The sequence below is a fragment of the Ascaphus truei genome, chromosome 4 (assembly GCF_040206685.1).
Source record: "Ascaphus truei isolate aAscTru1 chromosome 4, aAscTru1.hap1, whole genome shotgun sequence".
NCBI lineage: Eukaryota > Metazoa > Chordata > Amphibia > Anura > Ascaphidae > Ascaphus > Ascaphus truei.
Window position 1 is genome coordinate 395,572,015 of NC_134486.1, and position 27,812 is coordinate 395,599,826.

General features: G+C 46.4%; 1 protein-coding gene across 2 annotated transcripts in view; it reads right to left on the reverse strand.

Annotated features, from left to right (window-relative positions):
* LOC142493888 (membrane progestin receptor beta-like) overlaps positions 1-27,456 on the reverse strand; it is a 57,644-nt gene extending 30,188 nt beyond the window's left edge. The window contains exons 1-2 of one of the 2 annotated variants that reach the window (XM_075598586.1): positions 27,319-27,446; positions 12,259-12,621 (exon numbers count right to left, since the gene is read on the reverse strand). The gene's annotated coding sequence lies outside the window, so the exon portion shown is untranslated. Of the gene's footprint in view, positions 1-12,258; positions 12,622-27,318 lie in introns of both variants that reach the window. The other variant, XM_075598587.1, reaches the window with a different exon arrangement.
* Positions 27,457-27,812: the final 356 nt, after the last annotated feature.

The window sequence follows — 27,812 nt, forward strand, 5'->3', positions numbered from 1 at the left end:
GGTCTGAGGGGAGAGGGAGGGGGCGTGGCTGTGGGTTTTGCGGGGGTGTGGCCATGACGTCCCGCAGCTGGTTCGCCCTTATTGGCTGAACCGCCGGCGGGGGCGTGGCCACACCTCCGTCGCAGATGTTAATTTCAAATTCCCCTGCCTGCCTGAAAACCTGTAGCACACCGCTGGGGAAAGGTGGGCGACGAGGTAGGGACTGGGACCGGCCTGACTGGGGGGGCGGGGCATGATAGCACAGCACACACCTAGAAGTGACTGGGGCCGCCCCCTAAGAGAGTGCTGCAGAGATTGCAATGCTGCTGTGATGAGAGCTGAGTTATGGAGCCTCTTAGAATTTACAATGATGGTTATTTTTAATAAATCTTGAAAATGGGAGGACTGTTAGTATAGGAAAAGAAAAGTGAGGGTGAGTGAGCAATTAAACAAAGTTGCCAGTAGTGTATGTACTGTCTGTCACCACACACACACACACACACACTGAGACATATACTCACACACACACACACACACACACACTGAGACATACACACACACACTGAGACATATACACACACTGAGACACACACACACACACACACACACACACTGATAAATACACACACACACTGAGACATTCACACACACACACTGAGGAACACAGACTGAGGCACACACATATACAGGCAGGACACAGACAAAAAGACAGACACATTGAGACACCCACACACACATACACACACACAGGACACAGATAGACAGACACACACAGGCAGGACACTGAAACACAGACACAACCTTACCTCTCTGCTGCATGCTTTTCCTCCGCTCTTTGGCCCCACCCCCAGGCTCCTGCCACCTCCTGATTGGTTTCTGCTGTGCAATTCAGCCAATCAGAAGCTGCCCAGCCCCCTAGCAGCAGCAGCCCTGCTCTATCCAATGTCGGTATTATCTCTCATATTTTACTGGACATGGGACCCAAATACCGGCCTGTCCGGTTCAATACCGGACACCTGGCAACCCTACCCGGAGCAGGCGGGCGCGCTCACGCTGGCCGCGATGAAACACATTGCGGCAATGTGTGTGGCCAGCGTGAGCGAGCGCCTGAGCACGCGCGGCGCTTAGATGCTTGCAGAGCAAGCAAATTTGAATGTGCCGCCCGCAAGCGCGTCACGTGAGCGGTTCGCAATGAGGGCGAACCAGCTTCGTGACGTCGTGGCCGCACCCCTAGGCGAGCGCGCAAATAGCCGCACCCAGCCCGAATCGCCCGGCCGTGCAGGACGCTGCACGCGAGCGCCAGCTCCCTGCCTGGCCGCAACCTTATCCATTCAAAATGCTGCAGCCCAAACCATATCCTGCTCTTCTGGGCGCGTATCTGCTGCTGACCTCCTGAACTCTCTCCTTACTTTTGATGTTCTCTGCACCTCCATATATCTCATCTCTGATCTTTCATCACGCCGCTGCTCGCCCCTTATGCTCTACCCAAGATTCTCCTCTTTGCACCTTTTCCTCCACAGCCCTCTCCCGTCTTTTACCTTGCTCACTTCCTACCTATGGAACGTTCTTCCACTCAATACTGGTCAAGCACCTTCCCTTCCCCCTCTTAAAGAAGCATTTCACTAAACATGTTACGCCTCTGCTATGCACTCAGGACGCGCTTGACCTCCCCTGTGTGCCGTTCTAATACAGGTTCTCCTCCTGCCTGTAAGCCTCCCAACATAACACTTAGATTGTAAGCTCTTTGGGGCAGGGTCTCCTTTAGCCGTATGTGGTAATTTACCGGTTGCACTGGCTCCCATTGTTTGTCATGTTCATTATGTACTCCCTATTGTACGGTTGCAAACCGTTGAGTGTATGGCTGGCACAATATTATCCAATTATACACGCATACAGTGACAGACAAGGCAAGGGGTTACGATGCAGTCCCGCGGTGGGGAAGGGGTTAAGATATAGTTCTAGGTTTGGGAAGGGGTTAAAACAGGGGTTCTCAACTCCAGTCCTCAAGAGCCCCCCAACGGGTTAGGTTTTAAAGATATCCCTGCTTCAGCACAGGTGGCTCAGTCAAAGGGAAATCCTTAAAACCTGGCCTGCTGGGGGTCTTGAGGACGGGGGTTGAGACCCTCTGGGTTAAGATGTAGTTCCGGGTTCGGGGAGGGAATTAAGATGTGGTCCCAGGAAAAGGTGGGAATCGAGGTACATACAGTACAGGGGCAGCTCTAATGATCGGCATTGGCAGGAAGGAGAGAGTGTCCGCAGCACTGCACAGGCGTAACAGGTACAGCCGAGCTTTAGGCTGCGCTTATACAGCCGGCGGCGCGACCGATGACGTCACCCGTCGCCATTGCGATAGCTGCAATTGGTTTAAAGGCGACGTCGCTGGCTGCAAGGCCAGCGACGTCATAAAGGGGGGCAGAGGCACGGAGAAGCTCCCGATTGGCCGCAAGGGGAGGCCGTCGCCGAAAAAAATCAAATATCAGCGACTACCAGATTTCTAGTAGCACTGTCGCTCCGTCGCTTTGTCGCCGTCGCGTGCACTATAAGCGCCGGCGACGGTGACAATGCATTTGTTTTGCCGCGACGACACAGGCGCGTCGCCGTCACTATAAGCGCAGCCTTAGGCGCCAGACGTGTAACGTGGACGACTGGATACTAGGCACGTGGATGTCTGATTTAAATAACAATCCTGAAAGAGGATGTGGCACAGATTGCTTCTTAATACCCATTTGGCTGTAGTGTGTGAGCACCAGAGCACTGCAAACAGAGACTGGCACACACACACAGAGAAATTACTTTTATTAGCTATGTTGGCGTTTCAGTGGATGAGTACACCTTCATCAGGACTTCAGGCAGTGTATCGATACACCAAAATGTCAATTATAGCTGTAGCGGTCATGTAAAATGCCAACAGTCATCTCTCCTGCTGGCAGCAAGGCCTGGTAAGTGTGGGCATGCCAGCAGTAATCATGGAGGTTTTCCCTCACACCCTGGTGGGGTGCCCTGTGTATGGATGGGACTGGTCACATGCTCTGACTCCATGGTTAGTGATGTCAGAGGTGTGTCAGCCTCAGAAGTTACATAAGACACAGCACTGTGACTAACAGTTAGTTGAGGAAGGAGTTCAAGTTCTTGCAAGGTGTTTGCAGCGTTCCCGTTCTATCAGGAGTAGAGACATGGCAGAGTTCAGAGAATAGTTAACAGTTATGTTATAGTAGCTGATATAGGAGTCTGTGTCCAGGGACCGGGCACAGAGCAGTGAATCCCTAATCTAGGAGACATACCTACCAAAGGGAAGTGGCTGGAAAATGATTGGCTAAGTACACCCCATTGTGGAGGGCAGCTATGCCCACCTGTACAATAAAGATGGAGCTGATCAGAAAGACCCCTGTGTGTGAGAGTATGATTACACAGGAGGTTGCACCACCGAGGAGTTCCTCACCAGGACCATCCCCATGCGGACGCAGGGACCCTGATGAGGTGGAGGCGCTGCACTGGAACTAGGTGAGACTCAGCACACTACCTCAGCTGCCTGTCTGGACGGGTCCTCCCCACACACCATCATGCGGGAGACTCAGGAGTCCTGTTGCCAACAGGTGCACCACCCGACACTACCACACTGTAATGGGGACCGGTTAGACCACAGGGGCCAATGTGAGATTGGGTGGGTCAGGCCGGTTCAGAAATACCGTTACATAGCTAATGTATAAGTGCCTGCTCTTATGACTGAGCACCCAGCAAGACACCGTGGATGCCTCGTCCACGCATCCCCAATTTTCTACACCACTAATTAATATCATTCGCCGTTCACAGACAGGTCGTCTGTCACTGATTGTCTGAGAGTCTCCCTGATTGGGAGTCAGTCTCACTGATTGTCTGAGAGTCTCCCTGATTTGGAGTCAGTCTCACTGATTGTCTGAGAGTCTCCCTGATTTGGAGTCAGTCTCACTGATTGTCTGAGAGTCTCCCTGATTGGGAGTCAGTCTCACTGATTGTCTGAGAGTCTCCCTGATTTGGAGTCAGTCTCCCTGATTAGGAGTCAGTCTCCCTGATTTGGAGTCAGTCTCACTGATTGTCTGAGAGTCTTCCTGATTTGGAGTCAGTCTCACTGATTGTCTGAGAGTCTCCCTGATTTAGAGTCAGTCTCACTGATTGTCTGAGAGTCTCCCTGATTTGGAGTCAGTCTCACTGATTGTCTGAGAGTCTCCCTGATTTGGAGTCAGTCTCGCTGATTGTCTGAGAGTCTCCCTGATTTGGAGTCAGTCTCGCTGATTGTCTGAGAGTCTCCCTGATCTGGAGTCAGTCTCACTGATTGTCTGAGAGTCTCCCTGATTTGGAGTCAGTCTCACTGATTGTCTGAGAGTCTCCCTGATTTGGAGTCAGTCTCACTGATTTTAATCCTTCACATCCTGTTTTCAGATCAGAGAGGTATAGAATACAGTTATTGTTACTGCTATAGAGTTTTTTTCCCAACATCAACGCATTTCATGTCTTTGCCGAGGTCAGGGGTGCTCAACACCAGTCCTCAATGGCCACCAACATGTCAGGTTTTCAGAATATCCCTGCTTCAGCACAAGTGGCTTAATCAGTCCCTGCTTCAGCACAAGTGGCTCAAATAGCCATATCTTCAGCACAGGTGGCTCACACAGTCCCTGCTTCAGCACAGGTGGCTCACTCAGTCACTGCTTCAGCACAGGTGGCTCACTCAGTTCCGGCTTCAGCACAGGTGGCTCACTCAGTCCCTGCTTCACCACAGGTGGCTCACTCAGTCCCTGCTTCAGCACAGGTGGCTCACTCAGTCCCTGCTTCAGCACAGGTGGCTCAATCAGAGGCTCTGTCTTTGACTGAGCCTCTGAGCCACCTGTGCTGAAGCTAGGATATCCTGAAACCTGGCCCTTGAGGACTGGAGTTGGCCAGCCGTGCTCTAAGCCCTGTAACTAATGGCGAGCAGCTAAAGATCTGTCAGTTGCTGCTCATTCATTTATAATATCTCAAACCCAAAGGTCCCCCCATGCAATATCCTGTAAAGACATGCTCAGCAACATGTGCGCCCCGTTCAAGGCAAGCGAAGACACTGTCACGGAATCTCAAACAGGGGCCAGAGAATCTCAGCTCAGTCTCCTTTTACAACCAGACTTGTTCTTTTAAATGCCTGTTTTGTTTGGTACAGGATTCCCAGATCTTGCTGTGGTTAATCGTTCCTGTAATTACAGTAATGCTTATGGAGGGGAAGGGGGGAATTAGAGCGGTGTATTCATCTTTCATTGCCTTGTATCGGGCTAGGAGAACGAGAATGTAGAACCACACGTTTTCAGCCACAAATCACATATTCTCCGTGATAAGTGCGTAAATGTTGACAGCTACGCTGTAAAACCTCCGTCTTAGCAAAGTATATTGAATAATTGATACTGGCTATACATCACAGGATGTTCTGTGCCACTTAACGTTAGATTCATAGCCGTCTTAGAAACCGAAATGCCACGTATAATAACAATGATGTGGGTGAAATGCTATGTGCTCATATCCTGCAATCATATAACCCCAAAATATAATCATAGGGAAACATATAGGAAAATATTAAATCGGGGCCAGACCATCCCATACAACATGGTGGCTCATAAATAAAGTCAAATCAGCCATTATTTTGTACTGATCTTCCAAATGAAGTAGATAAACATCTCCCACCCTATTGCTTTCTTTAGGATAAATAGTACTGAGCTGTATATGGAATAAGAAATGCAAAACCATGACTGGCTGAGCCTACATGTAGAGATCTGGAGTCCGGGCCGGTTTTAGCATTTTGCCGCCCATAGGCACTTAGCTTTTTGCCGCCCTGGCCTCCTCCTCTTCCAACGTCACATGGCGAAGTGTTTCCATGATGTGCTGTCATGGCAGCGCGTCACCACAGGACGTCGCAGCATCACTTGACGCTGCGACACTGCAGGAGGTAAGAGACCTCTACAGAGGCCCCACACGCTCCCCCCGGCAAGCAGTTTCATTGTTGTGGGGAAGATAGCGGGGCCTCTGAAACTGCAGCGTCGGGCCTGCCTCCCCTCCACCACCCTGAAATTTGTAGGCCTGGGCCTAGTAGGCCTATGCCTAAATACGGGCCTGTCTGGAGGAATTGTCACTAGGGATGAATTACACTGTTTGTTCCTAATGATTGAAAAATAGAACTGAGCGATATCCCAGCAACAAGATGATGTCATACTCCATTTACATAGAAACAAAGGGGTTTGTGTTTACGCCTCCCAGCTGTAAAACTTGTAGGGGAAAAAAAATCTAATTTATATCAGTGGGATTATTTTTCAGTAAGAAATCTGTTCGGTTTTTTTGCACTCATTTCCCTGTCGTTTTGCACTTGGGAGACTTCGATACATAAAGTTTGATACAAAATAGTTATTCAACATTTCCAGTGCTGATACTGAAACAAAAATAGGGAGGGGGGTTTAATTTAAAATCAGATATTTTATAGATTATCTGGGGAACATACATATGACTCAATACTTTAGGGGTGCTCAATAACCGAATACAAAAATAGTCCTACGGAATTATATATGCTCTGTGAATATTGTGCCTCAGGTCCCAGGATGCACCTGACTCACTCATAATGTTTAATGATCCACACCCTCATATGAGGCATTATAAGCGCACACCCCCAAAACAAACAGGTGCTGATTTAATTGTTTCTACACTAACCGATGATAACATTCAAAGTGCACCAGAAGATATGTATTTTTATCTACTTCGCTCAACCTACAGTATGATATCAAAATAAAACATAGATGTTACAATACAGGGAGCAGAAATGTGTGATAAACTGTAATGCGTAGGTCCTCTCTAAACCCCCCAAAAAAAGGTTTAAACTATAACACTGGGGTCTAATCGCACCGATGTATCCTGAGATGGTGATTCGCTTTCTAAATAGAAAAATAGAAAAATGTGTATTGTAATAATCCTTTATTGTATAATATCAAATGATAAAACATAGTTTGGATGTTGTGACGTGGGGGTAGCCAGCCTTCATAATAAAAGGGGAAGCCTGGCTAGCTACCCCTAAAACCATGGTTCCCCGGCGGCTTATCAGAGCCAATAAGCCGGGGGACAATGTGTTTGTTTTGGACCTCTTAGGCGATATAGGTACAAAACTGGGACTTCGGGAGCGGGACTTTAATAGTTGATACTAGGGGGCAAAAAGGGTTAAAATGTATATAAAATGTTCCCATAATTTCCCATAATTTTACCCGCGAATCACGCCTGATTTGCTGGTACACGTATGCATTTTAATAACGTTATGTTTCCCTATTAAATAGTGTATTGCCCCACCAGCAAGTTCTCAGAACTGGGTTTTTAAAACTTTGCTGCTAGGACAAGTTTTACCATCCAACTTCCCGAGCCCAAGTTGTAGAAAAGAAATGTGTTTTAAAATGAGTATTCATTGCTATGGAGGCAGCCCCAGTAATTTGATTAGCCGGGATGCCTGCATAGAGATGGTGGATCAAAGGGGAGAGTGGGAGTAGCGATGTGTTGGGCCATCTGGTTGAGCGAGGAAGGGTGTAGAACAAGGTCCAGAGACCAGGCTCCCTGCGAGGGAGACCCTTTGTTTTCTCAGACACTGTGGATTCTATCCAGCGGGAGGTATGTGGCTGGCAAGGGGAAGCCATTGCTCGTACGCACGTTCGAAATTCCCGCTCGCCAGCCAACTGAGCCCCTCGGTACGCCCCCTCCTCTGACAGGTGCAACAAGCCAAGCCTCCCACTTGTGTGTGGTTGTTTCATTATGATCTGTACTCTGATTGGCTGCCAGTCCCTGTTCCATTTTAGACATAGGACACCGAGCCCTATGTAAGGGGACTGTCCGATCAGAGTACCAAACTATTCTTAGGCTTGGTCCGATGAAGCAGAGGCAGGCTTTTCAAAGGTGCTTTGTTTGCAATAGCAAAGCACTCGGCATTGAGGTGCCGGAGAAGCCTGGCCAAGCTGTGGACAAGTGCTAGAGACGCGGCCAAGTTCTACTATCGAACAAAGACCCGGCCAGTGGGGTAAGCCAGGTATCTATCCTGTAGATAGTACCGTGGTGTTCCTGGACATGGAGCAGACAGGGTTAGCCTTCCTGAAGCAGGCGTCCTAGTTGAGGTTAGTGTCCCCCCCCCAGAGCCCCAGTTGTGGTGTTTTTCCCTTGTTTTGTGATACATTGTATTCCTGCTGGTTTTACCAGAATAAACCTCATTTTATTCCCCTACATTGCCCTGTCTAGTGAAATTGATCCCGGAAGGTAAAAGTGTTAAAAGTACTGGACTCTCGTGACAGATGTATATTAAGAAATGCTGGTACCAGTAGGTAAGTATAAAACAAAGTCATATAATGCACACATAATATCACAAGAAAAATACAGAAAACATGTCTCACAGGAGGTTAACACTTAGGTCCAGGTCACTAAAGGGTGCTAAACATTAGCACGCCTATATCCTTCCATTTGTTTTCAATGGGAGTTACAATGAGATAAAGCTTAGCATCGTTTAGTGAATCCGGCCTTAGTTTGACAGAAACGTTAACATTTCACATTTTCTGATATAAATTAAATCTCACGGGATTTAAACATTTGTATTCAAACATAAAATAAATGTTTCATAGCCACTGGTGGAAGTAAATCCAGCACTGCCCTGTTGTGCATCTATTGAGTGGTGTGCTATTCTTTTAGATAAAGCGGGACATTCCTTTTACTGTATATTGTATATTTACTGAAGGAGCCGATTGACTTCAGTGGGACATTTCGGCTAAAAACAGCCTAAACGTGCGCTTTCGGCGTATATAAAATAAGACCCATATTCTCTGTTTCAGAAACTGATCACAGGTTAACTCACAGTTAGGACAGGAAATACGCCCCCCCCCCCCCCCCACCCCTCCCGGATAAAGCAGCCAAACTGCTACCAAATGCGTCGGTTTGTTTTGTCCAGCTGACCATTTGATCTCTGTGAAGGGCCTCATTTTGGTGCCTGTCTTACGATAAAAGTGGAATTGAACTGCTTTAAAATCCTGTGAGAGAGGACTACCTAATTGCGGACCTTTGATTGCTTGTGCCTGATGAGATGGCCAGTACACGTGAAAGCTTGACTGCGTGTGACGTCTGACGCGATAATCCACACAGGACTCAGTGAACCAGGAGCTGATGCAGGTCCCAGTAAGAAGTTTCCCCAGAGGACGGCAAAGATCCGAGCTAATACAACTCAACAACGCGCATATTCTACGGCTGTTCACGAGTTTGATACCTCAAGTTTTTTATGCTGATTTAATACTTTTTTACATTAAATAATACACTACGGTGGTTGCCCTTTTTCGTTTTTGCTTTCTAACTCACAGTTGTTAATGATCAGTAGATACCAAAGAGGAGAGTAGCTGCTTCCCAGAGGCTTGGATTCGTACAAACACGTCTTCCCCTCCACACGTCCATGAAGAAGTATATTAACCAGACCTGGGTTGATGTTCACACAGAGTTTAGGGCACTAGAAAACGGACGTTTGATTTCATTGTACAAAATGCTGATTAACAAAGCTTGAGTTCCTCTCAGCCCATGTCGTTGATTCCATTCCGATGAATACCGAGTACAATTGGCAGAAATTGCTTCATTAAACCAAGTTCTAATTACTATTGACACATGTTGTTGGTTCTGTTCTCTTTGTAATCAGATAACAGCGTTCTTAGACTCTCCTCCGGATGGATCTGCAGCTTGAAAACTTGAATAGGAATACAACAATAAAGCTCATTTAGTGCTCTTATATTTTCCCCGTGGTGTGTACCAGACTTTTGTATAAACTTCCAGGTAAAATGTGACCCTCAAATAGTTTTGCTGGGGAAATTCTCCCTTGAGGCTGTATAATATTCCTTTAACTTGGTATCGTTTGTAGGAGGTTTTTTTCCATTCACATGAACTCGGTCCCAAACATGATACTGAAGCTCACATCATATCTTCACAGTGATGTACTCATGGAAAACTCCATCTCCTTGTTGTAATCTATAGATACCATTTTTTTTTATGAGTCCGTGCTTGTTTGGCTTGTGTTGGTATCCTCCATTACTCATGAACCACACTGGTATTCTCCATTTTTGGGATGGACCAGGTCACCAGAATGAAGAATTGCTGCTCTCCATGTTTTTGTGGAAAAAAAAAATTATTCGTAATATTGTGTTAATAATAGGAGATAACTCTAGAACATTCTATTGCTAGGCCAAATGGATATCATAAACTGTGTGGTGCTGTCTAGTTTTGCTCAAATATATGTTTTGTTAGAGGTCCTCTGAGGAGTGATGTGGAAATCCAGTGTTTTATTATGGTTCTGTTTTCGTTTTATATTTAATTTTGCAACTACAGTATAGCGCAGTTTCCCCCACCCTATGGGAGATATGGCGGCTACTGGGTGTGTGGTGCATTACCTGTGGCTCACAGGAGGCCTGAACCTCCGCTGCTTGGAGCCTGGGGTATATCTGATCCGTCTGGTGACAGCGGGATCCTACAATGTTGGATATCCCAGTCACAGGACCCAATGCAATAACACACGCAATGATATAGATAATAGTTTACTGCATGCATATGAAAAGGGAACAACAATATGACACCCACACACAATATGCCACGCACGGCCATAACCCCACAGTGTCCTCCAACAAAATGTCCACACTCGGATGGGATATCCCCCCAAAATACTGAGGTGCACCTGGGCATCCAACCACCCTGGTGTCCACAAGAGTTAACCCACCCAATGTGTGCGACAGCGCTGCCCACAACCCGTGAAAGTTGGTGCACTTGAAGGTGTAGGTGTGATACCTGCCGGGCACTCCAGCACACGGTAGCGCCGACTGAAGATAAAGGGGCCGTCCGGTCCCACACCTTAGTCAGCGATGAATCCGCCTCCACGTGGGGTGGCGGCCAGCTGGAGGATCCCACCATGAAGAGAGTCTCTTATCTGTGGGATGAACTGCTCCGAGACCACCAAATTGCCAGTTTGCTGCCGCGTCCTGGCTGTGTCCCTCACACTTGGCACTACAGGGGCAATGTCCCTATCTAATGGGCCTGTCCCCGCAGCAACCACAAGCTTAGGGGAGTTGGGGTCTATCTGGGGCATAAGGGGGTCTCTGGCCTAGTGCAGGGGTCACAGACACCCTGCACACACACTACCCTCTCCTTGTCCCAGCTCCGACTGGCGTGCTCCGACTGGCGTGCTTCTCAGCGCACCAAATGTAACAACGGCAGTCCTCCGTGAATCCTGCAGCCCTATTGGCTTTATCTCCCCATCTGACAAGCAGCCCCTGGGTTTGCTGGGGATTGTAGTTCCCCTGCTTCACTCTGTATGTAATGGCCCCGCGCACGCTTAACACTGTGCATGCACAACTCTCCCAATATGGCGGTGCCCTTCCCGGGTGTCCCGCCGGTGACACGGTCGCCCCTTCAACTGCTCACAATGCACCTGCACTTTACGGATATGCGCACAGCCCACTGATGGCACCAGCGCACCCTCCCCCCCTGCAGCGCCGCCCGCACTCGCTGCCAGCCGCAGCCGCAAAGTAAGGGGCTTATGGGGGACCAAGGGGCCCAGGCTATACAACTAAGAATGTTTGGTTAAGCTGTACGGTATGACTTATGTTAGAAATCCATTTATTATATTAAAATGTATGAATGAGAACTTATATCAAGACAATTGAATGAGAATATGTTGTAAGATTTAGAATTCATATGTAGCCAAAAGAGTTGAATTCCAGTTAAGGTTTAATGCATAACAGATGGAGGTTGGCTTAGCCATCACATTTTAAGGCCTAGTCTGACTTCTAACATGAAAAGTTCTTTATTAGGAACCCACGAGGAGAAAGGGGGCGGAGTTAGTGATCAATAAATACAGTTGTACCCTGATCAACTTGCTCTCTCCAAGACTTCTTCTCCAAGACTCTTTCTGCAACTAACATCAGCAGCATGTGAGAGGCAAGGGGTTCTTTGTCTTTGTTCTATCATCACCAGCTGAGAAAGCACGTTATCATCATTGATTGAACTTTCATCTGCAAGTAATGCTAGAAGGATAAACTAGAACGTTGTCTGCTGAACAACAATCTTCTGAAGTATTGGAATCTTTATGAACAAGGAATAAGTGAAACTTATTTAACATCTCACTTTTGTTTTGTTTAAGAAAATAGAAAATGTAAAGTCAGACGAAGTCTTTAGTGAAAGTGCGTCATTTGGGTTTTATAAAGCAAGCTTGAACATGATGTAGAGAAAGTGTAAAAGAATTGCACTTACAAGTAAGGATTTGGCGAATGACATAATCTCCTGTCTTTCTTCCTTCCTCCATTGTATCACCAACGTCTGCCTCAAGTTCCTCCTTTTCCTCAGGCTAATCGTTTTCAATCCCAACTGGCCTTCCCCTTCTCACAGGTCTGCTGTACAAAATCCAGGACATTGCTTCAATTTCACACACTATAGCTGGAGCATCGAGAAGTGTCCACCAGACACGGCACCTGAGGAGACTTTTAGGTAGTCCAAATGTGCATTCTCTGACAGATCTGCTGGAAGCACGGGCCTAGTTGTAGCATATCTCCATGGGTCTGACTGGATTGGGTGAAGATATTAAGTGCCAAGGCATTATGGAGCAGGCACTATGATCTGTAAATAAATGGAGAAAAATGAAGCTTAATTGTGGGGCGTATACTGGAAATTAGTAGTAATATGTCATATTTGAAAAGTGTACTCACCAAGAAGCCATTCCTATTGTGGTTGCGTAGCCTTCAGTAGGTCAGAAATGGCAGAGAGGCCAAATATGAAGTGATCCTGGATGAAGCCAGGATATTTAACAACCAGATTGGCAATGAGAAGAGAAGTATCACAAGTGATCGGGACATTAATGGAACAGTAGAGTTTATTATTTCGGTTCATGGTGTTATCTCTCTGTGGATGCACTCGCGTTATGTGGCTGCTGCCTACTGCTCCACAACCTTTGGGAATTCAGCTCACCAAAATTTTTGTTTGGTGCCATTAATAAACCGTTGATCTTGAGGAAATGTAACAAGTCTTTAAATACTACTAAATAAAAAGCTACAGTAACCTAAAATGAGCCTGTAGAACAGAAGTGTAGTACAGCCAGTAGTTTGATCATTGGAGGAATGCCTGTTCTAATACATATTTTAGGTTCTAGACCAGGGTGGCTAGGGGTGGCCATCTCCAGTCTTCAAGGACCACCAGCAGGTCAGGATTTAAAGATATCCCTGCTTTAGCACAAGTGGCTCAATCAGTCAATGATTGAGCCACCTGAGAGAGAAAGTGAGGAATGAGGAGAGGGAGTGAGAGATGGGGGTATAATAGAGGAAGGGGAGTGTGAGGCGAGAGAGGGGACTCTATGAGAGAGGGGGGTGACTGGCAGGACTGCAGACAGGAGGGGAGTGGATACTCCACCACGCTCAACAACCCAAGGCCCGAATGGACACTCTAGCCCTGGGAACGTGTTGGCGGCCCTGTCTAGTTTCCTGCAGCGCTTGTGTATTATAAAAGCAGCAAGTGCAGCCATCACTCCCAAAACAAAGTGCTGAAAATGGCGGGTCCTTATATTGTGGCAACATTTGCACCTGGTCGTCCCTATTGGCACATAATTAAGAAGATTAAATAAGAACAGCCGTTATTCCAATGCTAAATTGTCCGCTTATATAACACAGGTGCAAATGAACGAGCACAATGGCCACGCAGAGCTCATGTAATTAAATTAGGCAGAGACACGCCTCCGCTCCACCTTTCCAGTCGTTAGAGAACCGAGCCCCACGCAAACAGGGTCTTAGTCCTATTTTTGGACCACTTTAAATCGTGGTATTAATTTGACACGGCGCAAACCGCAAATGTATCATCTGAGCAATGAGTTTCAGCTACGACCCCACTGCCGTTAGCCAGCTCCGAATCAGCAACCGCTGTTTAAAAATAAGGGAGCCGGGTAAGTCAAGGAGGTGAATTCAGATTCACTATTGTACTGTAAAGGGGAAAATCTTTAACAAATAAACATGAAAGGCCGAGCATTTAATCCACCAGTCTCTAACCCTATCAAATGCATCACTGACATTCATTCAATGTTGTCTTCCCTGGGACTGCTCTTTCCACTTTGCCGTAAGGTTTGCTATGGCCCAGAATCCTTTCTACCACTGACAGCAATATAATGTTCTCATACAGGTATATCGTATATGACCGAATTCATTTTGGTGAAATCAGCAATATAGAGAAGGTATTTTCTATTGCTGTGCACGTATATAATATTTTAGCAATACCATAATAACTACGTAAATATGAGGAAAGCAGTCACAATGATGCTCTACCCTGAAGAGCTTACACTCTTTTTTTGTGTATCTGGAGGGGAAAGGGAACTACAGATGCAGTCAACATGCTGGCAGCTGCCGGCGCGCTCCCGCGGTTGAGGTTGCGCGGTAGCCCGCTCGCCTGCTTCGTACGTGCTGCTGATTCAAAACATGGTTGCTTCAGTCGCTGGAGCATTGTGTACGTCCCGCTGCAGCACGCCCGCGGGGGCAGTAACGTTGGCTACATCTGTAAAGGGAGTTGTAAGAGACGAGGATATTATTTTTCCTTTTGATATATACACACAATTTTAAGGGTTGGCTTTGGCTCACCGAGCTATTCACATTAAGTTTGTATTGTGTTTTACTGCTACGGTATCGTTGCAGAATCAACAAATAAGCCCTGAAGAGTTTTCACGGTTGTAGTTGTTCGCGGCCTATCCTTGTGAGACTCATTAGGGGAAATAATGATGGCGTTTATGTTTGTGCTTCACATAAACTGCTGTCCAGTGGGAATTAGACTGAGAGGTCAGAGGTAAATTAGTCACAGATTCTGCTCTGAAAGCCTCCACATGTCAAACCAGAGGAGAGTTTAAGGGCTGCATCCTACATCCAAAATAATGAGCACCCCTGAAGCAGCACTGACTTCCTGGGCCCTCCACTGAGGATGAACATGCTGCAATATAAACTAATTCTAAGTATGGTTGCACTTCTGAAAGTCGCAAGTGGTTCCTCATAAGTCTCACTGCTCACAAAACAAAATACGTAGCACCAGATTTCACACACAAATTGGGTTTTTGTTGCATAAAAGGCTCAGAAATAATTGTATTGATATGGCGCTGGGCTGTAAGACAACGTACAACCTATTCAGGTGACTGGGACAAGGGGTGTTATAAGGCTTAGCCCTGCTTAGTAAATATGGTCTATTATGCTCATTTGCATATTTTACATAGCAGCCAACTATCTCCAGGTCAACAGTGTGATCCTGGCCGGCCTGTCACCAGACCTCACTGTAAAGGGGCTAACTGGTCAGCGGTGGGGCCCATATTTACTAAGCAGTGCTACTCCAGAAGACCCCTTCCAGCAAATCTCCGCAAATATGTCCCTTTACGATCCATTCAAGTGAATGGTCTGGCAAAAAAGCTGCCCCTTATGGCCCATTCACTTATATAGGGCTGTAAGGCCTGGAAATGTCTTATGGATCAGCACTTGGATCATTACCGGCAGTTGTGTCATAAAAAACCTCTTGTAATATAATCAGTTATAAAGCACCAGTCCTGGTTACTTTACCCAGTAGAAACAGTGTTTTATGAATTCACAATATTTTGCTTTTTTGACAAATTAACTAAAAACTGTTCATGGTCCCAAGGTTCAGCAAAGTATCCGGACGTTCTTCCTTCTCTTACCGTGCACCCCAAAACTGGAACAGTCTACCAGAGACTCTCACATCCACCACCAGTCTAAGTTCTTTCAAAACTAAGGCTGTCTCACATTTTAATCTGCTCTGTAACTGTTATATACGCCTATCATATATATTATCTCTTACTGTGCATGCAATGTCTTGTATAAAATGTATAACGTTCATTTAATGTAACTAAGTATTTGTAACCATGTATCTGTCATAACTCTGTGCCCAGGACATGCTTGAAAACGAGAGGTAACTCTCAATGTATTACTTCCTGGTAAAACATTTTTATAAATAAATCTACTTCTGCAAAATGACAGATAAAGATTTTAGTAGTGCTCATTAATAATGATCTCTATCATTATTTTTCTCGCAATTGCTGTATAACTCCTCTCTTATTACTGCATCATTGGATCAAACTTCACTTAGCTGACAGCCTGAACGTCCTTCTTTACTACATAAAGCTCTCACATTTTAATCTTGCCTGTAACTGTTACATACGCCCATAACAGATATTGGGGCCTATGCAGAGAGCAGCGCTATTTCGAAATTCGCCATTTTTTGGAGAAAATCGCGCAGAAAACAGCAGAAAATGGAGATTTCCGAAAAACGCGCCAATTTTTCTTTTCTATTTGTAAAACTCGCCTCGCGGCTGGCAAAAACCTCAATCTCGCCAGTTTTAAAAATATCCTAATGCAGAGAGCCGCGAACGGCATCTAGCGGCTGTTCGCGCCAATAAAATGGCGCGATTGTCTCCTTTTTGCCTCGCCAGAAAAAATTGGCAAGAAGCGGCCGCTCGCGGCCATTGCAAAGGGAAAAAAAAAGGCGCGAATTTGTTTTTACACGTTTCTGAAGCGCGCATCTCGCCAATTTAAACTCGCCACACGCATCCATGTTAAACATAGCAGAATTCGCACTTTTCTGCATATGGAGAATAAAACTCTCCAAAAAAGCTACTTTTTAATAAATTCGCCATTTTTCAAATTCGCTGCTCTCTGCATAGGCCCCATTATCTCTAACTGTCCCGGAAATGTTTGTAAATATAATGTATAGCCTCTGTTCATTTACTGTAACCATGTATTTGTTATCATACTATCTACAATTAGATTGTAAGCTCTTCAGAGCAGGGACTCCTCTTCCGAAATGTTACTTTTATGTCTGAAGCACATATTCCCATGATGTGTTACTTGTAGTATTTGTTATTTATATGATTGTCACGTATTACAACTGTGAAGCGCTATGTACATTAATGGTGCTATATATAAAGACAGACATACGTAACTCTGTGCCCAGGACATAGTTGAAAACGAGAGGTAACTCTCAATGTATTATTTCCTGGTAAATCATTTTATAAATAAATAACATAAAGCTTTCTTCCCTCCATAAATCCTTTGATCAAATGAAAATGATATTCTCTATCAACTACATTTTTATTTTTCTCGCCTTCAAGGTTTTATACTTCTGTGTATCATCTTGTATCTGAACTCTGGTTTCTCTCAGCCTACAGTGCTATTCTCAAGGCTGTCTCCTTTCTGTCCCTCTCGTCTCTACTACTACCTCTTTCTCCTGAAAGTTCCTTTCACTTACTGGGCAACACACAGGGCAAAAAAACAGACGTGGATTTCTATGGGATTCTTTATCTTAAAAAAAAAACCTGGTGCTACTTTTTACTCCCGTTTTGCAGCTTGTAGACATTGATAAAAAAAAAAACCCCTACTTCCTAACTGCAAAAAACTCTCTGCTTCTCAGTACGAGAGGTGCAGGAAACTTAAGAGATTTGGGTGGTCGCTCTTTCTCTCATACTTTACAGTTCCAAAAACCTGCAAAACTTTTCATACAACTTTCTAGCGAAACGGCGCAAATAGTTTTAAAAATGGCAGTTTCGCTTTTATAAAGTGACGAAGTAACAGCCCCAACTTTTCTTTCTTAAACTGTCGATGGAACTTGTAAAACCGAAAAGTAATCGAAACGGACTTTTAACATCTTAGCGAACTTTTGGATTGAAGCAAACATTTTTGGACAAATGGAAATGGTTGAAATTTACAAAGTTCGCATAAGGGCGCAAAAAAGTCACTCCCTCGATCCACGTCTACATCTCCCATCCTCAAAGCTACCTTCTCAATCAAAAGGGTCTATTTATTAAATATACCAGCTGCAAAGTCAGTACAAAAACAGCACCATTCAGTATTAAAAAAAAAAAAACCTTGAAAGCAAGAGGATTTTTTTTCCTGATAAATATGGATGCAATTCTTTTGCACAGGTCTTGTTTTCACAGTATGGCTATTAGAAATGTAGTCCCCTACTATTTCATGTAAGGAGTTAACAGCCTTACTGGGTTAACTGTGTGGGCATCGTGATGTAGGATGACTATGCAGAAGAAAATGCCACTCCCTTATAAGTCTTGTGAACAGTGATGACACTATAGAGAGTATAGGGGGTATATACTGTATAACTCCACCCTATGTTCTAGAAGCAGGTTCTTCAGAGTTGTGACTGGGGTTATCACTGTGAGTCCTGTAAATAGGTTTATATTTATAGCCAAATGTATTAAGATGTGTCCTGTCACTCTTTGTTATTTTCAGTTAGAAAAGTGCCCATTAAGCGCCAGTAGTAAAGGCCCTTAATTGTCCTCGCTACTGAAAAGGAAGAAGCATCCTTTTAGTAAGGAATTCTCTGCATAGTAACTCTGGAGAGTGTTTGGATCGGCCCAACTGGAAGGTTTCTCTTGCATTCCTGGTAAAATAGGTATGGAGAAAGTATCCAGTACATAGTAGCAGGGTCGCTAAATCAGGAGCCTGAAGTGTATACACACCAAACAAACACAATCTGCCGCTCACCTAATACAATACAATGAACATCTGTGATTGTGAATTAAGGTGGTGCATCAGGGATGAAACCTGACTAGAACCCAACACTTTGTGAAACCCCTTGGGGAACTCACGATAAAGAATCCCTATATTAATGCACCCAACCTAATAATGATAATAATGGCAGTATGTGACTGCCGAGTATAATACTCAAAACATCAAGGACGACTGAGTACTAAAGTGGTCCCAAAAGACCCCACTAATAGAAAAAATAATAACATTTTATTAACATATATGCTAGGAAAGTAACAAACACAGTGTAATTAAAATGCAATGTCAATAAAATCCCCTTGGAGAAACCAGACCGGCTGTGTGGTAAGTATATGGGGATATAAGAAGGGCAATAGGGTCACTGGCCTGGTAATGCCCCTAGTATGAACATCTGTGATTGTGAATTAAGGTGGTGCATCAGGGATGAAACCTGACTAGAACCCAACACTTTGTGAAACCCCTTGGGGAACTCACGATAAAGAATCCCTATATTAATGCACCCAACCTAATAATGATAATAATGGCAGTATGTGACTGCCGAGTATAATACTCAAAACATCAAGGACGACTGAGTACTAAAGTGGTCCCAAAAGACCCCACTAATAGAAAAAATAATAACATTTTATTAACATATATGCTAGGAAAGTAACAAACACAGTGTAATTAAAATGCAATGTCAATAAAATCCCCTTGGAGAAACCAGACCGGCTGTGTGGTAAGTATATGGGGATATAAGAAGGGCAATAGGGTCACTGGCCTGGTAATGCCCCTAGTATCAGCAGCCCGTGTGATGAGGGACCCTGTGTTGTCAACCGTAATAAACAGAGTCAATGTTGTGTCCCTCCAACATCCAAACCACTCAGCATTGTGTGGAGCTAAGAGTATGGGAGCCTAAAGAGTATGCCTGAAGGGCCCACTCGTCAAGTGGTGGCGCATTACTAACAGAAAAAAGTGAACCAGGGCACTCCGGATTTGTTATAAACTAATTTAATGTGCCAAAATTGTGATGTTTCGACCGATGCAACAGCCTTGTTCAAGTGGTAGTGGCACTAACACTTGAGAGAGGCTGTTGCATCGGTCGGAACATCACATATTTGGCACATTAAATTAGTTTATAACAAATCCCGAGTGCCAGGATTCACTTTTTTTCTGCAGAGTTTGGATCACTGACAGGTTTTCCCTGGACCAGGAGAACCGGTAATTGTATCACTTTATCTCTTTATTATCTACTGTAAGGTGTGCAGCATATAACTATGGAGAATTACTCACCCCAAATAAGAAACTGGCAATTTATCTTTTACTACGGGTAACAAGTTTAATTACCTCTCCAGCGTAGGAATCAGAGCTACCAGGGGATGGAGTCCAGAATTATATTGCTTGTCACGAGTTTCTGTCACGTAATCAGTATGTCATTGTCTGTGAAACATTATTGACTGATGTCCAATAAAGCCTTTTATTGTTTATAAAAGTTTCTGGTGCCCATCCTTGTTATATTCAAGCATCCACGCCCAGCCTGCACCTACCCAGCACCCCGCAAAGGCCTGAGAGACGGAGCACTGCCAATGTATATAGTCAATATGATCTGACCTCCGGGTAAGGAGGATTACATAAATAATATTACATTCATCATTTATACATCACTAGCTTATACACCCGGCATTGCCCGTGATTTACCCCCCTTCACAGCTGTCTGGCCCCACGTTCAAAACTCCGTTCCCCTTCACAGCTCCGTGTCCCCCCCTCTTCACAGCTCCCCCACTCCTTCATAGCTGCGGTCTCCCCTCCCTGCTCCCCACATCAGTCTCCACCCACCTGGCCCCCACATCACTGTCCCCCCCCTTGCACGTCACATAACTCTCCCCGCCTTGCACGTCACATCACTCTACCCCCCTTTGCACGGGACATGACTCTCCCCCCCCTTGCACCTCACATCACTCCCCCCCCTTGCACCTCAGATGACTCTCCCCCCCCCCGCATCACCCCTCGGCCCCCACCAAACAGACTGTGTCCCACACACACACAGACACACACACAGTGTCTCACACACACAGTGTCTCTCTCACACACACACACACACACACACAGTGTCTCCCATACACACACAGATAGACTGGAGTAAGAAGCGCAAGTTTGGAGGTGAGTGCCGGTGGGGAGAGGAGGGGGGTTGGGGGTAGGAAAGGCGGTGAAGGTAGCAGGAGGCTCCCCGTCTCCCCCCACCACGCACCCCAGGAGACAGTCAGCAGCGCCCACCACTGCTCTGTTCCCCCCACCCCTGTGGCCATCTCCTGCCCACGCTGGCAACCTGCAACCCGGTGGAGCAGCGCGGCACCACAACGCGCGGGGTGTGTGTGAGGCGGTGGGTCGGGTGGCAGACGGCAGGCGGCGGGGCGGGTTGAGGTGTGGAGCGGCGGGTGGAGGGCGGGGGTGGATGGTACCTGGAGGCTCAGGAACAGCGTGTGGCTCTCGAGGAGAGTGAGTCACCAAATGGAGAGTGAGTGGAAGAGGCGCACGCGTTGTGAGGGTGGTGTCACTGTCTGGCCCTGCGTAGGTGTGGCCATGATGTCAGGCCACCCCACAGGCCAATGATGTGAGGGTGCAAACAGACATACAAACATTTTTTCAGTCATATATATATATAGATAATACAAAATAAACACATTCTGTTTTCATTTCAATTGTAGCAATCATGACACGATATGTAAAAAATAATTTCAAACAACAAATGATGCTTCATGTGGGTGACTTCTTCATACTATACATACAATGCACATTTTATGGCGGTGTGTACTACTGTGTAGCACTGACATGCGCACGAGTGGGCGGCAAGCACCGATCGCGCACGATTGGCAGCACCGATGCAGCCGCCCAAAAATGTTGCTGCCCAAGGCCTGGACGTATCAGACCTAATGGGAAATCAGCCACTGACCACTGAGAACAGCAAGAAAGTGCGCCATTCTGCACTGTGGTTGCCTGCCAGTCCTCCTGCGGTTCACTAAACATTGCTCTTCTTGCTGGAGTAGTGCTACGCAAGGCATTGTGGGGTGCAACTTCGGCAAGCAGAACGGTGATTGAGAGCTCTGCCTCCGATGGGGTTCTGTGCTCTCCCGCAGTGAAAGCGTAAAGCAGCAGGTGGGGGGAGATTGATTTCATACTTCCTGAACCATTGGAGCTGGTTTTGTCCACTAGACATGGATACCGCTGATCACTCTGGGGAACCCTCCAGTTCACGTACAATTAAAAAAAAGGGGGAAAAACAGGGACTGCTGCTTGAATGCGTAGGAATACGCACTTAGTCTGTTTTGATGGCTGACATTTTAGGTGTGACACGCTTGTACACGCATAAACACGACCACTGACTACAGCACTAGACGTGGTTTTAGATAAAAAGAAGAGGGACTCTGTATTGTGCACTAGAAAACCAGTGACGTTCTCTAAGATTCCACTTCAGAAGTGGCTACATTTATTCCTTTGGAAGGCATATGTCTATGTCAGTGGTTTCCAACCTATTTTTGGTTAAGTAACCTTAAGTGAAATTATGAGGAACCCAAAACCTCTCTAATAGCGCGTCTGATATCAGATGTATTGTAAGGAACCCCAACCCTCTCTAATAGCGCGTCTGATATCAGATGTATTGTAAGGAACCCCAACCCTCTCTAATAGCGCGTCTGAGATCAGATACATTGTAAGGAACCCCGACTCTCTCTAATAGCGCGTCTGAGATCAGATACATTGTAAGGAACCCCGACTCTCTCTAATAGCGCGTCTGAGATCAGATGCATTGTAAGGAGCCCCAACCCTCTCTAATAGCACGTCTAAGATCAGATGCATTGTAAATTCTTCTGTATTTGATACAGTTTTCAAATGACCAGAAAAATGCAAGGACCCCAATAGGGATGCCCGGGGAAACCCAAGGGCTCCTAGGATGAAAAACACTGGTTTATGTCTTCTGAAAATCAAGCTGTGTGAAATAAAGCTGAAAAGCTGTTAGTTACCAGCTTGGTGGAATGACTCTTGTTCAAGAACCGTCAGGCACCGAATGAGTTAAGTAGAACTGTAAAATGCTTTAGGATCCTGCTAGGCAAATTCAGAGTATTAAGCCTCACAATTTCCTGCATCCTTGACATTAAAGCCAATTCAATTAGAAACAAGTCCAGATCTGTCTTCATTACTGTTCTGAGGGAGAAGGCGAGCATTCCGACCACAAATAATGTCATTCCTTGCAGAAGATTATCCAAATCATTACTTCACTAGTCTCTGTTGGACATGCACTGTCTGCTTATTTTGTGCTTAACTCCAGTCCCCATGGGCCACCAACAGGTCAGCTTTTCTGGATATCCCCATATTTATCAGGGGACAAGGAATCTCAAAGAAGCAAAAACAAAATGGCCCCAGATTTATCAGAGTTAATAAAAAAATCGCATTACTTTCCATTGTGTTCTGTTTCTTTTATCAATCAGGGTCCGTGTTTTGCCCCAATACTTCTGCTACAACGATCCCATGATCACCACTTTGCCGCCATCAAAAGTGCCAGTGGTTTTCTAAAAGCTGCTTTATAATGTGATCGCCGATCACTGCAATCTGGAACCTGCGGTGCACCTTCTCTAAAAACCGTGGTGCACCCTTCTCTAAAAAACAAATGTAGCCCGATTTACTGTCCTACTGTATGCATGATGGAAAGCAATGAACTTCTTTAATGACAACAAAATCTTATTCTTATTCTATTACATCACCATTGGGGGGACAGTGGAGTTGTCAAGTATGTGGGCTGTATGATGTGTCAGGGACTTGCATCGCTTAGTAAATATGGCCCTTTATGGCAGGCAATATAATTTTTGGTGAGATAAAGTGGCTTGCTCAATTTCACAGGGAGAGCCGACTCTGGGATTCGAACCAGGATCACTCCCCACAAAGAGGCAGTGTTCTTACCAGAAGATGCCGCACGGCTCAAGATCCCGAGATTGGGATAGTAATTATGTGGTCACAGCCAGGCCCCCAGTGATGCGAACAGAAGGGAAGCGCCCACAACTTCTGTCCCGATCGCGTCCCCTGCTGTCTGCTTGAATACTGCATCAGGCGCGCAGACATGACTTCATTTCTATTGTAACCAGCACTCGCAGTTCGTTTCTAACATGAAACATTTTTATTGGGTTATAGCTACATTATTTGGACCATATCTCCCAACGATTTAAACACGTAGGGGGTAGATCCCCAGAGCTCCGTTAATGACTTAACGAGACGTTAACTTCAGTTAGTGTCTCGTTAAGTGCAAACGGGGATCTTCAAAGCTCAGTAACGCAGTGCTAAGTGCTGTTTTGAGCCATAATGAGCCCTTGTGTTACTATAACGGAGAATAGTGCTAATGATATGCAAGAGAGGTGTTCCCTCTAACAACGCGTATCCACAGATATACTACCATATACAGATATACTACGATATACTTAACTGAGGGATTAAAATTTATATTAGTTGGCCATAGCAACAGGTGGCGTTACTCACACCTAGACCGTGAAATAGGTCGCAGGGCTGGCCTTAGCCTTTGCGGGGCCCAAGGCGGCACGCTGGCAGCAGGGCCCCTCCTGTCGCCATGTCATGACATCACGGCGGCATGTGGCATCACGTTGCCGTGGCAACGCAGCTTCTTATGACGACATGGCGTAATTTCCCGTCAGTCACCGTGGCAACGCTTCAGGAGGCGGGCCACTCCAGAGAAGGTAAGACCCCCCTCTTAAAATAAAACACACCTCTATCACCTTTTCCAGCTCACCCATCTGGTCAGCTCACCCATCTGGTCAGTTCTAGGAAGAATCTCTAGGTTATACGAATCTTCGTCTCGTGATACAAGGCATATTATCCATCAGATTCTGCGCATGCATAAGACACACACCTATTAATTCTGAGAACTCCTACACTATATATTTCTATATTTGTCGTCCCCCCATTATGCTTGCGCCCCCATTGTGAAAGATAACAGTAGCCACGTGGCCAGCAAAGGGGTTTAAATTCAGCTGTTAGGGCCGGAACCCCCCAAATCTCCCTCATTTGGGTCCGTTAAAGCTATTTCTATGTGTTGAAGCTGCAGTTATTTGTACAGATGTAGCAAGACTCACTGACTCTAGCGCCACGGTGGAAAAAAGCAAAAGTTTGCAGCGCCGGAGACGGTGTCTGTCGTGATTGCACTGCAGGGGGGGGGGTCATGCTTCCGAATGTGCCCCTCCACGGCGCTAATCCTCCGGTACCGCCACCACTGCCGTCGCGTGACAGATGGAGGCAATAAGGTTTGCTACATCTGTAACTACATATTCCTGTCGCTTGCAATACAGTAGCATTAGTTACTCTGCATTTCTGGTTTCCCTTATGTTTCCTGCTCCCTCGTTAAAAATAAATCTCTCATCAAATCCGCAAGGCTGGTGGCGCATGTAGAGGAGTCCCCCGATCTGCAGTGAGCTGCAGGGAGAAAGACAGGGGGGTGAGTGACGGGGGCGCGTCCGTGACGTCACCCGGGTGGTTCGCCCGCATTGGCTGAACCGCCGGGGGGGGGTGGCCTAGCGCTCCGTCGCGAGTCCTGCTCTCAATTTTCTTGAAAGCAGGTGTTTCTGTCGGCGCAGCGCGGGGTCCCCCCTCGCAGCGGACCCAGCCCCCTTGTGGGGCAGCTCTTGTCCCTGTGGCGCTGCAGTAGCCAGCGGGGACACAGCCTAACCCTAACCTGTTGATCACCGCTCCCTGAAATACATCCCACCCCCATCAATCAGTAGATTTTGATCCTGTTAAGCATTCACTTTGTGATAAGCATGACAAGAATACATATTGATGACAAGTACTGTGGTATTTTCGTTGAACCTGCTGTATATTATAAACAGAGACTCATTGAGAGACGTTCGCTGCTTTCTTTTCAACATGCAATTTCCCATTTGTTCTTCAGCCCCCCTCACAAATGGCTGTTTGTGTTGCGGGACCTTGCACTTGCCCTATGTGGCTACATTGAGGTAATCGGGCACATTAGGAGTCCGCTAACCAGCAACCTCCCGGAACCTTATTTGAGGTTTTATGGCTCACCCATTCAATATAAGAAGCGCCTGTAACACACCCAGGACTGTGGCGTTACGAGGCCTGTCATGCGCCAGGTATATATTTGGTTATACTGCCTGTCTGATACGCGTTATCATCACAAAATCCCTATCCCCACAAATGCCAAACACACTAATGTGGCTACGTTTAACGTCTTGTTGGCAGAAAACAGCACAGGTTTCACTCCTGAAATCTCCTCTTGTCTCTCGTGTTATTAGGGTGAGGTAATAAGGTACCCTCATTACTCCCAATCACAAAACATTTTGCTCCGGCAGCAAAGAGGTTAAAAAGCCTTAAAAAAAGACATGATATGAGCATCGCCAAGTCATTTCCAGAGTGCTGCAGAATGCCATCTGTGTTAACATGGAAAAGCACTGCAGGAGTTTGGGTTACCATTAGAGATGGTGAATTATTAGCCGACATTCACATTCACCGTGAATTGGCCAGTTCCTTTCTGCCAAAAGTATTCGTGGCTCAGGATCAAAAATGCACATTCCCTTTTTTTCCTATTGTTGCCCCTCCTGCCCATGCCACCACATATCTCTCTGCTGTCCCACTCCTGTGCCACCAAATATCTCTCTGCCTGCCCCTACTCCCGTGCCTGCCTGTCCATACTCTCGTGCCTGCCTGTCCCTACTCCTGTGCCTGCCTGTCCATACTCCCGTGCCTGCCTGTCCATACTCCTGTGCCTGCCTGTCCATACTCCTGTGCCTGCCTGTCCATACTCCTGTGCCTGCCTGTCCCACTCCTGTGCCTGCCTGTCCCACTCCTGTGTCTGCCTGTCCATACTCCTGTGCCTGCCTGTCCCTACTCCTGTGCCTGCCTGTCCATACTCCTGTGTCTGCCTGTCCATACTCCTGTGCCTGCCTGTCCATACTCCTGTGCCTGCCTGTCCCTACTCCTGTGCCTGCCTGTCCCACTCCTGTGCCTGCCTGTCACCTCCTTTGCCTGCTTGTCACCACCTGTGCTGGCCTGTCCCTACTCCCTAAAGATCCCTACCTATCCACGCTTCTAGCCATGTAGCCCACAGAATGACAAAATGTGAAGTACAGTGACAGATGGGAGGGGCTTAGCACATGTGCGCGCGGAACACGTTTTTTTTAATATGAAAAAGAATCGGCAGAATTAATGATATTCACGTAAAGGGCAGGAGGAGGGGAAATGATGGCGCATAAGAATATCCGCATAAGAATATCCGCATAAGAATATCCGCATAAGAATATCCGCCTGAGGTTCGATTTTTGGTCAAAAGACTGCGAAGAATTGGCGGCTCTAATTTTGACACATTTGCCCACCTCTAGTTACCCTCTCACCGTCACCCAAAGAACCTGAGACATCCTCATGCTGTAGCTCAATGAGAAAGACTGTGATAAGATGCTCATGTGCAGTTAGAAATCAACCCCTTGCCAGAGGTCACCATCTCTAGTGACGAATGCAAAACAAGTCTTCTAATACTGTACACACTGACCCCTGCATCCCTCCTGCAGAAGTCAGACCCTGAGTACCAGGGGTGCAGCCCCAAAGAGGGGCGGATTCAGGGAATAAAGGATGATCAGCAGGATCCTACACGACATGCACACTTAAAGTTAGTCGCTGATTTGTGCAGGGAAGTCGGTTAGTGCTGATGATCACATCTTTGTCTGCAAGTCCCTGACACACACACACATCACACTCACTCCTAAAAAGTCACACATGAGTACAGTACCTGCGGTGTGAAGTGTCCCCCTCTGACTCTGGGTCAGACCCGACAGGGGCTGCCTACGCTATGAGTGAGTCCAGCGAACAAGCAGGGGCTGAACGCTCGGGCTGGGGAGAGATCACAAACAGGGTGTGTTTATGAGAAGTGAGAGAGAGGAGGAGGGAGGAGAGAGCGTTCACTGTATCACATCACTGCCAGGGATACAGTGATACAATAGCACAGTGCAGAACACAACTCACTGTATCACATCACTGCCAGGGATACAGTGATACAATAGCACAGTGCAGAACACAACTAACTGTATCACATCGCTGCCAGAGATACAGTGATACAATAGCACAGCGCAGAACACAACTCACCGTATCACATCGCTGCCAGGGATACAGTGATACAATAGCACAGTGCAGAACACAACTCACTGTGTCACATCACTGCCAGGGATACAGTGATACAATAGCACAGTGCAGAACACAACTCACTGTGTCACATCACTGCCAGGG